This window comes from Aquarana catesbeiana, linkage group LG02 (assembly GCF_042186555.1).
Source record: "Aquarana catesbeiana isolate 2022-GZ linkage group LG02, ASM4218655v1, whole genome shotgun sequence".
Taxonomy (NCBI): Eukaryota; Metazoa; Chordata; class Amphibia; order Anura; family Ranidae; genus Aquarana; species Aquarana catesbeiana.
In genome coordinates this window covers 37,104,850-37,122,009 of record NC_133325.1, presented here as the reverse complement: position 1 = coordinate 37,122,009, position 17,160 = coordinate 37,104,850, and the positions used below count along the sequence as shown (strand labels likewise).

The 17,160-nt window shown below is 45.1% G+C and overlaps 1 long non-coding RNA gene across 1 annotated transcript; it reads left to right on the top strand.

Annotated features, from left to right (window-relative positions):
- The first annotated feature begins 7,830 nt into the window (after nucleotides 1-7,830).
- Nucleotides 7,831-13,918, top strand: LOC141129728 (uncharacterized). The gene is made up of 2 exons (XR_012241852.1): nucleotides 7,831-8,197; nucleotides 13,501-13,918. It is a non-coding gene; the product is annotated as an uncharacterized lncRNA (long non-coding RNA).
- The last annotated feature ends 3,242 nt before the right edge of the window (nucleotides 13,919-17,160 follow it).

The window sequence follows — 17,160 nt, the reverse complement described above, 5'->3', positions numbered from 1 at the left end:
ACGCTACGACTGAAATGCTGAACGCTACGACTGAAATGCTGAACGCTACGACTGAAATGCTGAACGCTTAAGGCCGAAATGCTGAACGCTTAAGGCCGAAATGCTGAACGCTTAAGTCCGAAATGCTGAACGCTACGACTAAAATGCTGAACGCTGTGACTGAAATGCTGAACGCTACGACTGAAATGCTGAACGCTACGACCGAAATGCTGAACGCTTAAGGCCGAAATGCTGAACGCTTAAGCCGAAATGCTGAACGCTTAAGACCGAAATGCTGAACACTACGACTGAAATGCTGAACGCTACGACTGAAATGCTGAACGCTACGACTGAAATGCTGAACGCTTAAGGCCGAAATGCTGAACGCTTAAGGCCGAAATGCTGAACGCTTAAGTCCGAAATGCTGAACGCTTAAGTCCGAAATGCTGAACGCTTAAGTCCGAAATGCTGAACGCTTAAGTCCGAAATGCTGAACGCTTAAGTCCGAAATGCTGAACGCTTAAGTCCGAAATGCTGAACGCTAGGACTGAAATGCTGAACGCTAGGACTGAAATGCTGAACGCTAGGACTGAAATGCTGAATGCTACGACTGAAATGCTGAATAGAGTATGGTGACTGCGCTTAGGACGGTGTAAAGGTATGCAGCCCCCCTAAGGAAACTCCCCAAGGTGTTTCAGAATTGAGTATATATATATATAAATGGGGTAGTGGCGCTCCCTAGAGTTTGGTTGGGCAGGTGAGTGATATAGATTACCAGTAATAATTGGTACCAAACAACAGTGAAGTGACAACACTCCCTCTAAAGTATATACAGCATACGTGAGTGTGCAAATTAATAAAAGTAGAGAATACTGAGAATGAAAAATTATTACAGCCTCCTCGCCTTAAGTGATAGTGTTGGTAGATATACCTACCCTGATTAAACATACATTACATGTGAGTGAGACCATAAATAGTGCCTTATTTGGTATACCTATCGTATACGTGTGCACACTTCAATAGTATGTAGTACTGTGCCTGTGAACAAAATACAAGTGTTGATAACCTCAAATTAACAAAGGTACCAGTAAGCCTATAAGTGACCATGCGGTTGAGCACCTAGATATATATTAGGCCTCTACCAAATTATAAATCCATAACCATATTCAGTGAACAAAATCATTTAGACCTTAGTTATTTGTAAGTCTTAATCACTAATTTAGAGTGTCTATAAAGAATCCACAATTGATAAACAGTCCGTAGTTATGAAGAAGTCTTCAACGCGGTGAAAAATAAACCATACAAAACAAAAACAAAAATCGTGACTTGAGTGCATTCAACATCCTTGGTGACTTAGTGCTCCCCCTCAAGGGTCCCCACTCACCGGATCCATTCACTCCAAAGGGGTAATTCGCATATAGATGTAACCTCTACGATCTCCCTGCCGGCGTAGTGGATGGATTTCCCAGGGTGGTCCTCAGCATACACAGGATGATGAAGCTTAGTCACTCGCATAAAAAGAAGGAATGGTGGACTCCCATAGTGTAGTAATTAAAATAAAATTTAATCCAACATAAAATTCTTTCAGTAAAAATATTACAGTCCAGCTCAGCTGGCTATAGTAATACAGCAGCATGACTGTTTCACGCCATGGGACTTTTTCACTGGGGTGGAGTTTGGCCTTCCTTCCTCGGTTCAGGTTTCAGACTCGGTTGCCAGGTCACAGGCTGAAGCTCGACCCGATCGTATCAGGTGGGACCAGTATTCTGTGTATGGCATGGTTTCTCCGTGTTGTCAATGCTTATTGCCATAGTGCATGGGCCTCATCCATCTACTCCGTCACATCCTTCAGGTATTTAGCATTTTGAACTCCTGCCAGTTGTCCTTTGGCACTCACCCTCGCACTTCCCCACACCAGTATGCCTAGGCCAGGGCTTGGGAGGGGTTTCACTGAGCACTTCACTGGTGTCCATTTGAAGTTTCGATCTTCGCGGCTATCATTTTGCAGGGGCTCCTCGGGCAGCCATTGCTCCCCTTCCCCCACGCATCCTCATTCACAAGCAGTTCATTCTCATGTCTGGGTCGTCTCGGGCTTCAGGCTTTGTCCAGTCGTTCACAGGACGTTTAGTTGGGTTCTGGGTAGCTTCGCAGGTTCTGTAGGGGATTCTGTCTCAACACCAAGTCAGGAGTCGGGGGGGGGGGGGTTTCTCCGGTCATAGCAGACACTTTTCGGATACATACTGTTGCCATCCGGGCGCGCGCTACTCCACTTGATGGATTGTTACCTTCCCTTCTTCACCTAAATTTGTGTCTTTTTGCCCTCTTTTCAGGTATACTGACCAGTCAGGCCAAGGCACACCTCAGACCTTGGTGCTTAGGAGTATCACTTTCTCACTCGAAGACTCTGACTACAAGTGTAAAGGCTAGCCGGAGGCTAGCCTGTATTTGTGGGAGGAGTCTGAGAGGGCTATTTAAGCCTCCTCCTCTGTCAGGCCAGGGCTCGTCTGCGTTTCTGGGTTCCCACCCACCCGTTTCCCCCAATCTTCATACATACTCATATTACTTTTTCTTACATTCAGGATATGCCCTCTTTTCAGGCATACTGACCAGTCAGGCCAAGGCACACCTCAGGCCTTGGTGCTTAGGAGTATCACTTTCTCACTCAAAGACTCTGACTACAAATATATATATATATATATATATATATATATATATATATATATATATATATATATACACATAAACATGACAGGGGGACATGTTTACTGTCTTGGCGGGTCTACAATCCCATATACACAATCCTTCACCCACTGTTGATCCAGAGGAAGGCGAAAAACCCCAGCAAAGCATGATTCAATTTGCTACAGCAGGGGTTAAAATTTCTTCCTGATCCCCCGAGAGGCAATCGGATATTCCCTGCATCAACTTTACCAATAAATGTTAGCATGGCCGGCCCAAGACATTGTGCTGCCTGGGACCAAGAATATAATGCTGCCCCTCCCTCCCAAAAAAAAACCACGCTCACCAAAAGGCCCCCACATCCATTATTTTATATCATGATAACTAAAGGGAACCGGTCATGGCGATCTACATGTATAGCAGCAGGGCTTTTTTTCAACAGAGAATAGGTGCAGGAACTCAACCATGCCCGCCATACATATACCTGCCAAATGGCATCAAATAGTAGCTCTTCTCTCTGCATACAACCTCCTCCCTCCACTGCCCTCATCTTCTCCCCCCTCCTTAAAAAGCTCCACCATCTGTCATATGTTTTACCTTTGTTGCAATATTAAGCTGAAACACCTATCTGGCTGTAGTACCTCCCAGCATACTATACTATACTACAGTCACTTGCAAGGGAGATCATGCAGTAGGAGCATCAACAACTGGTTACCAGGGAAAAAAATTGAGACCACAGAGGGTGCAGCCTGCCGCGCACCCTCTCCTGCCTATGACTGCACTGAACCCTGGGCACCCGTTCTGTATCTCCCTTGTCCCTGTCTGGCACTCAGTGGGCTCTGCACAGAAGATCTGACCTGTGGAAGCTACTGGGAGATAAGCTATCACTTGTAAACATAGAAACTGGACTTCAGTGTTACCAAGTGATAATGGTGAGCAGGGAGCAGAAGACCTGAGCCAGAGGTGGTGGAACTGAGTTCCCCCTAGTTCCTGCTGAAAAAAAGCCCTGTAATAGGAGTGTAAAGAGGACCTGTTATGGCTCTATACATGTATAGGAGTATAAAGAGGACCTATCATGGCTCTATACATGTATATATAAGTAGAAAGAGGACCTGACATGACTCTATACATGTAAAGGAATATAAAGAGGACCTGTCATGGCTCTATACATGTATAAAGGAGTATAAAGAAGACCTGTTATGGCTCTATACATGTATATAGGAGTATAAAGAGGACATATCTTGGCTCTATACATGTAAAGGAATATAAAGAGGACCTGTCATGGCTCTATACATATATAAAGAAGTATAAAAAGGACCGGTCATGGCACTATACATGTGTATATATAAGTATTTAGAGGATCTGTCATGGCTCTATACATGTATATAGGGGTAGAAAAGAGAACCTGTCATGGCTCTATACATGTAAAAAAATAAAAAGAGGACCTATCATGGCTCTATACGTGTATATAGGGGTAGAAAAGAGGACCTGTCATGGCTCTACACATGTATGTAGGGGTATAAAGAGGACCTGTCATGGCTCTACACATGTTTATAGGAGTATAAAGAGGACCTGTCATGGCTCTATACATGCATGTAGGAGTATAAAGAGGACCTGTCATGGCTCTATACATGTATAGCAGAATAAAGAGGACCTATCATGGCTCTATACATGTATAAAGGAGTATAAAGAGGACCGGTCATGGCACTATACGTGTGTATATATAAGTATTTAGAGGACCTGTCATGGCTCTATACATGTATAGGAGAATAAAGAGGACCTGTCATGGCTCTGTACATGTATAGGAGAATAAAGAGGACCTGTCATGGCTCTATACATGTATAAAGAAGTATAAAAAGGACCGGTCATGGCACTATACATGTGTATATATAAGTATTTAGAGGACCTGTCATGGCTCTATACATGTATATAGGGTAGAAAAGAGAACCTGTCATGGCTCTATACATGTAAAGGAATAAAAAGAGGACCTGTCATGGCTCTATACATGTATATAGGGGTAGAAAAGAGGACCTGTCATGGCTCTACACATGTATGTAGGGGTATAAAGAGGACCTGTCATGGCTCTACACATGTTTATAGGAGTATAAAGAGGACCTGTCATGGCTCTATACATGTATAGGAGAATAAAGAGGACCTGTCATGGCTCTATACATGTATAAAGAGGACCGGTCATGGCACTATACATGTGTATATATAATTTTTTAGAGGACCTGTCATGGCTCTATACATGTATATAGGGGTAGAAAGAGAACCTGTCATGGCTCTATACATGTAAAGGAATATAAAGAGGACCTGTCATGGCTCTACACATGTATGTAGGGGTATAAAGAGGACCTGTCATGGCTCTACACATGTTTATAGGAGTGTAAAGAGGACCTGTCATGGCTCTATACATGTATATAGAAGTATAAAGAGGACCTGTCATGACTCTATACATGTATATAGGAGTATAAAAGGACCTGTGCATGGCCGGCAACCGTGATGTCCACCGGCCACCCACAATCGCTCCACAGAGAGCCAGAACGGGGATCTGTCAATGTAAACAGACAAATCCCATGTAGTGCAGACGCGGCTCACAGCAGGGGTACGGTGCGCCCTGTTCTCTGTTTCAGGGATGAATCAGGCACAAATTTTTTGGACCTGAAACAGAGCCAAAGACGCACAGGACCCTTCTGCAATCTGCTCCACAGCCATCAGGGAGATGTGTGAACCGGCTCCATTGAGAGCCAGGCACACTCTTCTGTCATGTGAATTGGATGCGGGGAAACCCACATCCAATTCGCACTAGTGTGAACCCGGCCTTAATCTCTTCTCAAGAGACAATAAATTCAGTTCCTCTAATCTTTCCTCATAGCTGAGCTCCTCCGTGCCTCTATCAGTTTGGTTGCCCTTCTCTGCACTTTCTCCAGCTTCTAATTCCTAGTTCTTAGCGGACAGGAGTGGCACCCGGTGTGATCTTATATATATGTAAAGCGCTGCGTAAATTGACGGCGCTATATAAGTACCTGAAATAAATAAATAAATAAATAAATAAAATCTTCTGCTGCTGTAGCCCATCTGCTTAAAGGTTCAATGTGTGGTGCGTTCAGAGATGGTATTCTTCATACCTTGGATGTAACGAGTGGTTATTTGAGTTACTGTTGCCTTTCTATCATTTAGAACCAGTCTTCCCATTCTCCTCTGACCTCAACAAGACATTTACCCCCCCCCAACTGCCACTCACTGTATATTTTCTCTTTTTCCGACCCTTCTCTGTAAACCCGAGAGATGATTGTGTGTTAAAATCCCAGTAGATACGCAGTTCTTTAAATACTCAGACCAGCCGTCTGGCACCAACAACCATGCCACATTCAAAGTCACTTAAATCCCCTTTCTTCCCCAATCTGATGCTCGGTTTGAACTTCAGTAAGTCATCTTCGCTACGTCTAGATGCCTAAATGCATTGAGTTGCTGCCATATGATTGGCTGATAAAAATAAAGTGGCCGGTGAGTGTATAATAGTATGAGACCCGACAGCGCCTGTCTGCCCAGCCAGGACTATCACCTACCACAGCTTCCTGACATCGAGCGACTCAAAGACTCCCAGTTGGCCATTGATACATTGGAGATCACTAAACAGGTCCACAAATTTCTTCAACTCCACCACCAACAGCTCCGCTATAAAGAGGAGAAGTGGAGGAAGATGATGGGACTTCATGGCGCAGGGCTTGTTATCCTGATCACGTCATATAATGTCCGGTCAGGATAACAGAACTACTTTGTCATATTGCTATATGGCAGGCGGGAAGTGGTTAAAAAATAAATAAAAAATTGTGCATTTTTTTTTTTATTTTTTTTTACCAGTGCTACAGAAAATGAATAGATTCAAATGAAAAAAAAAAGTTTTGATACAAATGTTATGTATACAATATGGAGGCCAGGATACATCTCAAGAGATAAGACCGGAGTTCCCCTTTACCCTCATTGGAGGAGAGGGGTGCAGGCCTTCATGTGAATGGAGCGCGGTTTGATCATTTTACTCCGAGTAGATTTGGCCCGCCGCCCTCCATCCTCCATAGCACAATGGTTAGAGCTGCAAGCTGCGGTGTGTGAAGCTGAAAGTTCCAATCTCAGTGATGCCGTCGATAGTACAACGCTTTACTGAAAACTTTATCGGCATGTTTACAAGTTCCAATCTGGTTAGATGTTGAATTTTAAATGCAGCGAACTTCTGTCAGATTAGTAAACCTGTGAGATCAGCAGGATTGCCGCTGCTTTTAAAATTCAACCAGACGGAAGTACTGTATTTCACTATATAAACTCACTTTACTGTTAAAAATAAGTGTAACAAGATGTCCGCTTTCCCCCTTCTCCGTGTATCCTCACTGTGGAGGAGCACGGGGTGTAGCAAGATGGTGGCGACGGAATGTCACTTCCGTTACACATTCTGACGGGTCGCCTAATCTGACGAAACACCGGCGTTGTCAGCTCTCATGCTCCTGTATATCAAGCAGAGCTCTCTGCTGCTCTCTGGTGTTGTTTTTCAGTCATTGCAACTCACACACGGACTGAGCACACTACGACGAGGATCCAAGAGGGGTGGAGTTTGTTCATATCTCGGCATAATGTAATCACAGCTCTTCGCCTCTGTCCAAGGGATACCCAACCCGAGCACATCCACGTTAATGTTCCATTTTTTTTCCGTCACTCACCGATGAGAAGAAGGGACCCATGCCAACAAAGTTTTTGGTAAAGTTTTGTACTATCGGCGGCATAACTTAGATTGGAACTTGCAACTTCACCAGGGGCGTAGATAAGGGGGGGGGTCAGGGGTGTTCAAACCCCCCCAGAGCATCCTGGCACAATGCACAGACAGTGTCCCTGCTGTTTAGCCTCAGCATCAGCACAGCAGAAGCAATCAGAGTTTCGGAGTGCAGCAGCCAGCCCCCCTTCTATTGTGCCCCACCCCCTCAGTTTAATAAGGGGTCCCCCTGAAAAGCATGAAATGACTGCGAGGTCTCAGATGCCGGCAGTTGACAGTACACGGTTGAGGGAATTCCTAGACTCCTCCTCGAGGTATCATATGACACAGCTGAAGGTAGACTGGGGATCAGGGCCGGTACACGGGGTGGGCGGAAGGGGCGGATGCCCTGGGCGGAGAAATTTATTGTAGGAAGGGGGCGCAGCAGTGGTGTACTAACTGGGTGCCACACATTGGGGTGGTGTCAGGCGGCCCCCCCCCATCCTCCCCTGTATGAAACAGTGAGAGCGGGACAGGCTTGGTAGTGCAGCGGCGATGTGACATGCTGACAGCGCAGGGAGAGCTCAGGTTAAATTCTAATAGCCCATCGAGTACAACTCCCCCCCTCCACAGAAATGGAAGAGGCTGCATCGGCTCTGCCCCCTCCTTCCCCTCTGTTTCTGTGTCCTGTCCATGCTCCGTGCAGCCCATGTGCTGCCTCTGAAAGGAATGTGGGGGCGTGAACATTTAAACAAGTAGCCGCCATGGAACTAGTGTGAGCAACCTGGGAACATCCAAGTGAGTTATCAGCACTATCACTGTGTCCAGGCTCTGCTCTCTCTCTCCCAAATCTTTCACCCCCCCTCTTTCCTCTGTTGTCCTCTAGCAGAGTCTTTCATTAACTCTATGCTAATAGTTGGCCCCATCATGTTCCTTTAGCCAGTGTTTTCACTAGTGTCATCATAGACATTGCATGTGATTCGCACCGCATTGCTGTACAAATTGTATGGCTGAAATCGCATTTGCACCAAAACGGTGCAGGACCCTTTTTTTGGTCTGCACTGGAATCGGATTGCATGGGTGTTTACACCCATGCAATCCGATTCCTACACCATTGCACAGTTCTCACTGCGATCTGCAAACCGATCTGTGGGGTGTCATTAATTTTACATTGACACCCGTAGCAGTTTGCAAAGGGCAGCGTGAACGGCCGACAAGCAACATGCAATGCAGGAATCAGCACTGGAATCGCGCTGATTCCTGCATCACATATATGTGAACCAGGACTCGAGTGCGGTCACACTGATGCGCTGTGGTTCAGTTGCAGTGCGGGTGTATACACAGTTTTCCTGCATTTACCTCAATTTTCACTACAGTCCCACAGACTTCTATTAGGTTACACATTTTTGAAACATTTTCTGAAAGCGCACCAAATGTCCCCTATACTGAATCTTGGTGTGCTTTCAGAAAACACAGTAAAATTACACAAGCTAATAGAAGTCTGTGGGACTGCAGCTACAAATGGGGATAAAATGCAGAAAAACTGCGTATACGCCAGCACTGCGACAAACTCCAGGACGCCAGTGTGAACCCAAAGGCTTCAGGGTGCTGTGTAATGTAAAGTAGTCCAGAGGTGCAGGGGGTTTTGTAATGTAAAGGGGTCTAGGAGGTGCAGGGTGCTGTGTAATGTAAAGGGGTCCAGAGGTGCAGGGTGCTGTGTATTGTAAAGGGGTCCAGAGGTGCAGGGTGCTGTGTAATGTAAAGGGGTCCAGAGGTCCAGGGTGCTATGTAATGTAAAGGAGTCCAGAGGTGCAGGGTGCTGTGTAATGTAAAGGGGTCCAGAGGTGCAGGGTGCTGTGTAATGTAAAGGGGTCCAGAGGTGCAGGGTGCTGTGTAATGTAAAGGGATCCAGAGGTGCAGGGTGCTGTGTAATGTAAAGGGGTCCAGAGGTGCAGGGTGCTGTGTAATGTAAAGGGGTCCAGAGGTGCAGGGTGCTGTGTAATGTAAAGGAGTCCAGAGGTGCAGGGTGCTGTATAATGTAAAGGGGTCCAGAGGTGCAGGGTGCTGTGTAATGTAAAGGGGTCCAGAGGTGCAGGGTGCTGTGTAATGTAAAGGAGTCCAGAGGTGCAGGGTGCTGTGTAATGTAAAGGGGTCCAGAGGTGCAGGGTGCTGTGTAATGTAAAGGGGTCCAGAGGTGCAGGGTGCTGTGTAATGTAAAGGAGTCCAGAGGTGCAGGGTGCTGTGTAATGTAAAGGGGTCCAGAGGTGCAGGGTGCTGTGTAATGTAAAGGAGTCCAGAGGGTCAGGGTGCTGTTTAATGTAAAGGGGTCCAGAGGTGCGGTGAACTTACAACTTAACCATTTGCCGACCCGCCACAGTACATATACTACGACAGGGCCGCAGCTACAGTGTTGTATTGTTTTAAGTGTTTTCTGGTTTTGAAAGGACACTGACTCTTTCTTTATACCCGGGGGGGGGGGGGGGGGCGCAGTTTGCCATCTTCGCCCTGGGCACCAGATGGCCTTGTCCCAGCACTGCTGAGGATGAAGTTTTCCTACTTCTGTGTCGTGCTGAATCTGAGGTCTGGTAAGTGGGAGGCATCAATTTTCTGTTTTAGGAAGGAGGAAGTGATAATTCCAGCCTGGGGGAGTTTCTTTCGATGGGGGGTTAAGGAAAGGGGGGTGGGTTTGCTTTTGGAGAAGGGGGGGAGTTTCTTGTAGAGAAGTTTACAGGGGGTGGTTAATGGCAGGGATTTGATTCTCGGAGAGAGTTTGATTTGATGAAGGGAGATATTCTTCATAATTAGGAATCTTTGCTGGTGGAGAGGGTGTTGACTGAGGAAGATATTTTTGCTTTGGGGGGGGTAAGTTTAGAGACAGGGGGGGTTTAATTTTTGGGGGGTTATTTGAGGGATGGGAGATATTTTACAGTGGGAATCCTTGCTTGGGGAGGGTTCTTAGGAGGGAGAGGGGGATTTTTTTTCCCTTTAAAAGAGATGTTTTTTTAAAAATATACTTACCTAGGTGGATGGAGCATCGATCCAATGTTGCATCTGTCCCCAGCTGCTTCTAATGCCGTGTACACACGAACGGACTTTTCGACCGGACTGGTCCAACGGACAGAGTCCGGCGGACAATCCGATCGTGTGTGAGCTCCATCGGACCTTCAGCGGACTTTTCCAGTCGAAAATCTGACGGACTTTAGATTTGAAACATGCTTCAAATCTTTCCAACGGACTCCAGTCCGGTCGAAAATCCGCACGTCTGTATGCTAGTCCGACGGACGAAAACCCACGCTAGGGCAGCTATTGGCTATTGGCTATGAACTTCCTTATTTTGGTCCAGTCATACGTCATCACGCACAAATCCATCGGACTTTGGTGTGATCGTGTGTAGGCAAGTCTGTTCGTTCAAAAGTCCATTGGAAGTCCATCAAAAGTCCGTCGGAAGTCCGTCGGACCAGTCCGGTCAAAAAGTCCGCCCGTGTGTACGCGTCATAAGACAAACCACAGAGCGATCAAAGACAGCTGATCACTCAGTTCTCAACCTTCAGTGAGCTAAGAGTGGTGACCGTCCCTGGCTCTGCCCCCCCTCCCCCAAGCTCATTGGAATGCCAGGCTGTGGAGGGGGCAGGAGCGGCTGGTTAGCTGCTGGTCCAGGCATCTGGGTGAATCATGACTTCAAAGTTAGGATCTTTCAACAGCCTGGACCTGCTGAGCGATGTCAGCTGACAGCGGGCTATAGCTGGCTGTCGGCTAAAAATGGGTTACAAAAGTGCAGAACGAACTGCACTCCCCTCCAGAAGAAGTACATCCAAGCAGTATGCCGTCCCTTCAGAGTGTATGCACCGGTGACATCACCGGCTGCTTTCCATGTGAATATCTTCTAAACACCACAAGTTTAGGAGATATTCAATATACCTACAGATAAGTGTTATTATAGGCTTACTTGTAGGTACAAGTTCAAAAGCTGGGTTTACTACAGTTTAAGACTGAATAAAAGCCAACCATATTGACCAGGTGCAAAGGGCGTCATCCTGTGGTAGGCAGTGCACAATATTTTTTTTTTTCATCCCTTAAAACATTTCATAAAATTTCTTAGGACACATTTTTTCAAGGTTTAAATATATCACTGAATTTACTGCCCACTACAATATGTTGCCCCTTGCACCTGCTCAACTTGCACAGTAAGGTTAGCTAAAATCCAGTGTTGGGTCTCATTCATACATCCTTCATGACCATGGTGCAGCAAGTATCCTGCAAATACCTGCACCCGGGATCTCAGATGTTCTAATCTCTGCTCAGCCTGTACACCTGAGTGATGGGCTGAAAAGAGCCAAGGCTGTCTGCTGCTGTAAACATCTATCCACCTGTATCTGCACATCCAGTGGTGACCTGCAGGTAGGGATACATTTTTGCCCTTGGATAAAATCTCTCTGCATCCAGGGTCAGAAATTTGTCCCTAACAGCAGGTAACCACTGTGACCCCACGGTTTGTTAGCGTGTCGCTCGTGCTCAATCGATGTGCGGAGTAATGTAGATGATACCGAACGTACGAGGGATGGAGCTCATCCCAGCTCCTGTAGTCACTGAAGGGAAGAGAGAAAAAAATCCCTGGTGCCGCACATCCACGGAGTCCTATAGTAATGTAGTAGTGATGGGAGAGACCTCAGCCCGGGTTCCCACCAGGCCACACTCCAACGTGTTTTGTTTTGTCCCCCGGAGCTTAAACATGGGGGACCGCTGGATGTACAGATACATGTTAACTGTAGTTGTTCTTTTCAGCCCATCACTCAGGTGAACAGGCTGAGCAGCTGACAAAAATTGGAAGATCTGGGATCCTGGCGGTAGCTATTCATGGTATATTTGCCATTCCATGGCCATTTAGAACATATGAATGAGATCTAAAGTCTGGCTCACACGATAAGTTTTTTTTTAGTTCAACCCAGCAGGTTGAACAGAAAAAAACACTAGGGAGCTTAGGAGGAGCTCGCTGTACTAATGAGAACACTACCCACCACAACTGTGTGCATTGCCTTCTATTCAGTTGAATGGGGATCATTTTTGCTGCGTTGCATTGCAAAGCCTCATGGCCCCAACTCTGCTGTCACATGTACCTCCCCCAACATTAAAGTGCAAATGATGCCTTTAAGTTTGAAAGACCTGAACCCCCCCCTCAGGAAAAAAATAGCTCTACAGCCCTGAACTTCACACACCGTAGCTTGCAGCTCTAACCATTGTGTTATGGAGGATGAAGGCGACGGGCCAAATCTATCCAGACCAAAATGATCAAACCGCACTCCATTCATAACAAGGCCTGCACCCCTCTCCTCCAATGAAGGTAAAGGGAAACTCCGGCCTCTTCTCCTGAGATGTGTCCTGGCATAGGTTGGAAACCTATGCTTTCCCATTGACACACTACTTTGTTTTGAATATCATGTGGATTCTATCTTGATAAACATTCATTGTAATGATTTACTGCACCATGAGAGTGTCCTTTCTCTTTGAGCTGTACACATTGATGAGTGCATGAGGCCGCTGTTTCCGAGAGGATATCTACAGTAGCTGAACCCGACATTTGATTGCTGGGTGATCCTCTACGCTGTTTGACTCTCTGTAATAATGGTCAATCATATTTGGTAAGAGGGTGTGGGGTTGATTTACTAAAGGCAAATCCACTCTGCACTACAAGTGCACTGAAAGTGCAGCCGCTGTAAATCTGAGAGGAAGATCTGAAGTCAGGGGAAGCTCTGCTGATTTTATCATCCAATCATGTACAAGCAAAATGCTGTTTTTTTTATTTAACTTGCATGTCCCCCTCAGATCTAAGGCACTTGTAGTGCAAAGTGGATTTGCCTTTAGTAAATAAACCCCCCTGTGTGTCACTGGGAACGGTGGGAGATCTTTGCTTTTGATCACACTCATTTTTTATTGCCTTTTTCACCTGGATTTAACATGGACTTTACATCCACCTGGATTTGATGTACATGTAATAAGCGCTACACTTTTTTTTAATGTATTTGTGTTTGCAGCTATTTTGTTCTTGGACTATTTTAGCGTGGGTCATTTTAATATATTTTCTCACTCTATTCTATATCAAGCAGATCTCTCTACTGCCCTCTGATGTCATTGTTCAGTCATTGCAACTCGCACACGGACTGATCAGCAATGTTGAGTACACTACAACGAGGATCCAAGAGGGGCGGAGTTTGTTCATATCTCAGTGTAATGTAATCACAGCTCTTCAGCTCTGTCCAAGGGATACTCAACCCGAGCACATCCATGTTAATGTTCCATGTTTGTTTGGTGCTCACCGATATGAAGAAGGGACCCATGCCGATAAAGTTTTCAGTAAAGTGTTGTACTATCGACGGCATCACTGAGATTGGAACTTTCAACTTCACACACCGTAGCTTGCAGCTCTACCCATTGTACTATGGAGTAGACATGTGCACACTGAAATATTTTGTTTCGGAATTTCGTTTTCGTCCGAAAAATAAATTTATTTAGTTACTCCCGAAATACGTTTTTGTTTATTTCGTTTCGTTAAAAAATGCATTCGTCCGAAAATCTGAAATAATTAAGGTGGAATCTGTCATTTAAGGCTTATGGTGTCTGTTGAATGTTCTAAGAAGATTCGACGGAGCAACTAAACTGTACGACGCCGCAATCGTACATTTCCGGTTGAATGTTCCGCCTACAAGCTATAGTAGAATTCTAATGTTGTATGACACTAGTAATAATTATATTTAATAACCCTTCCCGCCGACCGTACGCAGATATGCGTACTCGGCTTTCCGGGGTTATACAGGGATGATGCCCGCAGCTGCAGGCATCATCCCAGTACCGTTGTTTCGAGCGGGCGATGGGCTATCCGTATATAACAACCCATGCGGCTAAAAGCCGCTCGGCTGTTATACCGGAGGAGCGTGAGGGGACATCCCCCCCCTCCCGCCGCTTCCCGCCGCTCTTACCGGGCCTCCCGTGCGATCGGGAGGCCCGGTGTCCAATCAAGTGCCTCCGGCGGCTGTGGGCGGGCTGGAACGAAGCTGTCGGCGGCTTCGTTCCAGCCTTCTGAATGTAAACACGGAAGCGACGTCATGACGTCACTTCCCGCTTACTTGGCTGCCAATGGCACCGAATTTAAAAAAATACACAGTATTCAGAATTGCCTTTTTCGGCGATCTGAATACTTTGAAGTGTAAAGGAGGGATGGGGGGTCTTTTAGACCCCCCATCCCTCCATAAAGAGTACCTGTCACCACCTATTACTGTCACAAGGGATGTTTACATTCCTTGTGACAGCAATAAAAGTAAAAAAAAAAAAAACATTTTTTTTAAACACAATTTAAAAGGATAAAAATAAATAAAAAAAATAAAAAAATAAAAAAAATCTTTTTAAAGCGCCCCGTCCCTGTGAGCTTGCGCAGCGAAGAAAACGCACACGGAAGTCGCGCACGCATATGTAAACGGTGTTCAAATCACACATGTGAGGTATCGCCGCGATCGTCAGAGCAAGAGCAATAGTTCTAGCCCTAGACCTCCTCTGTAACTCTAACCTGGTAACTGTAAAAAAAAATTAAAGCGTCGCCTATGTAAATTCATAGCTACCATAGTTTTTCGCCATTCCACGAGTGCGTGCAATTATAAAGCGTGACATGTTTGGTATCTATTTACTCGGCGTAACATCATCTTTCACATTATACAAAAAAATTGGGGTAACTTTACTGTTTGGATTTTTTAAAATTCATGGAAGTATCCCTTTTCCAAAAATTTGCGTTTAAAACACCGCTGCACAAATACCGTGTGATATAAAATATTGCAACAATCTCCATTTTATTCTCTAGATTCTCTGCTAAAAAATATATATATAATATTTGGGGGTTCTAAGTAATTTTCTAGCAAAAAATATGGATTTTAACTTGTAAACACTAAATTTCAAAAATAGGCTTAGTCATGAAAGGGTTAAATATTATTACTAGTCAACCAACATTAGAATTCTTCTATAACCTATGAGCGGAGCATCTGACCATAAATGTCCGCTTCATCGAATCTTCATGTCGAATCTTTTCTCTCTATGTCGAATAATCTTGGACTAATAGAGTTAGGTTAGGCACATTCAACCTTTTTTGCTACTTTCTCTATAATGTCGAATCTTTTCTCTCTATGTCGAATAATCTTGGACTAATAGAGCTAAAGTTAGGCACATTCGACCACAGGTTCGATGCACACGTTATTGTCAGCGTCATGTCGAATCTCCTATCTATATCGAACTGTTGTCGCAACGAAAACAAAAATAAAGCATTTGTTTATGTTGGATCTTTCGGTTGTCGGACTCTGCACGTTCGTTTTCGTTTGTTAAAATGATAACGAAAATACCGGAAATTCGGATGAAAATGCATTCGGGCAAAAACGAATACACATGACTACTATGGAGGGCGGCGGGCCAAATCTGCTCGGAGTAAAACGATCAAACCGCACTCCATTCACATGAAGGCCTGCACCCCTCTCCTCCAGTGAAGGTAAAGGGGAACTCCGGTCTTTTCTCCTGAGATGTATCCTGGCCTACATATTGTATAGATAACATTTGTATGAAAACTTTTTTCTTTTTTTTTTACATTTGAACCCATTCATTTTATGCAGTACTGGTGTAAAAAGAAAAAAAAGTACAATTTGTTCTTTTTATAAATGTCTTTATTTTATTTGAATATTCCATCTACATACAGAATTTATCTTTAGAAGGAAGCGTGTCTGGGCTCTTTCAATCTTGCTTTCCATGCTCCGGTGTTGGGATGATGGATTCTCATGTCTTGAATAGAGATTTGGATCTTTCTCTCTCTCTCGGTGGGAAATTATTCTTGCTGTCCCAGTAAGTAAAAGTATCCGGAGGATTCTGCAGCAGGATGGCTGATGTTCTTTTGGTTCTCCCGGCATACGGAGCTGATCAGCCGCAGGCACTGAATGTGGAAGCGATGGGTTAGGTTTTAATGGCTCTCATGCCAGAGTTGAGATCACCCAACTTTAAAAGACAAGTGGAGATTTCTTCTTGAATGACACATCTGTACTTCCTTCTCTTTAGCAGGTTTCCCAGCCGGTTTAAATAATCTGCAATTTGCCATTTTAGAAGGTGTTTGCTGTCTCCTTGCACGCAACGTTTGAGAGACTGATATCGGTCATGCAGAAGACCCATCATCTTCCTCCGCTCTCCTCTTTATAGTGGAGCTGCACATGGTAGAGGTGGATAAATTTGCTGACTTGGCTGGTGATTTCCAATGCAGCAATGGCCAACTCCGAGTCGTTCAGATGCTCCATGTCCGGAAACTGTGGCAGGTGATAGTGCGAGCTTGGTGGACACATCCTGTAAGATCTCATGCTATTATATATCAGGCAGAGCTCTCTGCTGCCCTCTGGTGTCATTGTGCAGTCATTACGGCTCAAACACGTATTGAACAGCAGCAACGAACATGCAATGGCGAAGACCCAAGAGATTCGGAGTTTGTTCATATTTCGGCGTAATATAGTTGGAGCTCTTTATATCAAGCCAAATGATACCCAGTCTGAGCACATCAATGTTAATAAGGGCTTTTTATACAAACAGCCAGGGGGTGGTAACATTGAGCTGTTAAGTCAACAGTTTACCGCCCCAAGGCCAACCAACCTAATTCTTACCTTATGGCCTAACAGGGCAGTACGCATGCCGTGGTTGTGATGCTTTGCTTCATAGCCATGGCAATTTTAACTTGGGCTGTAGAGTTCCTGTGTGCC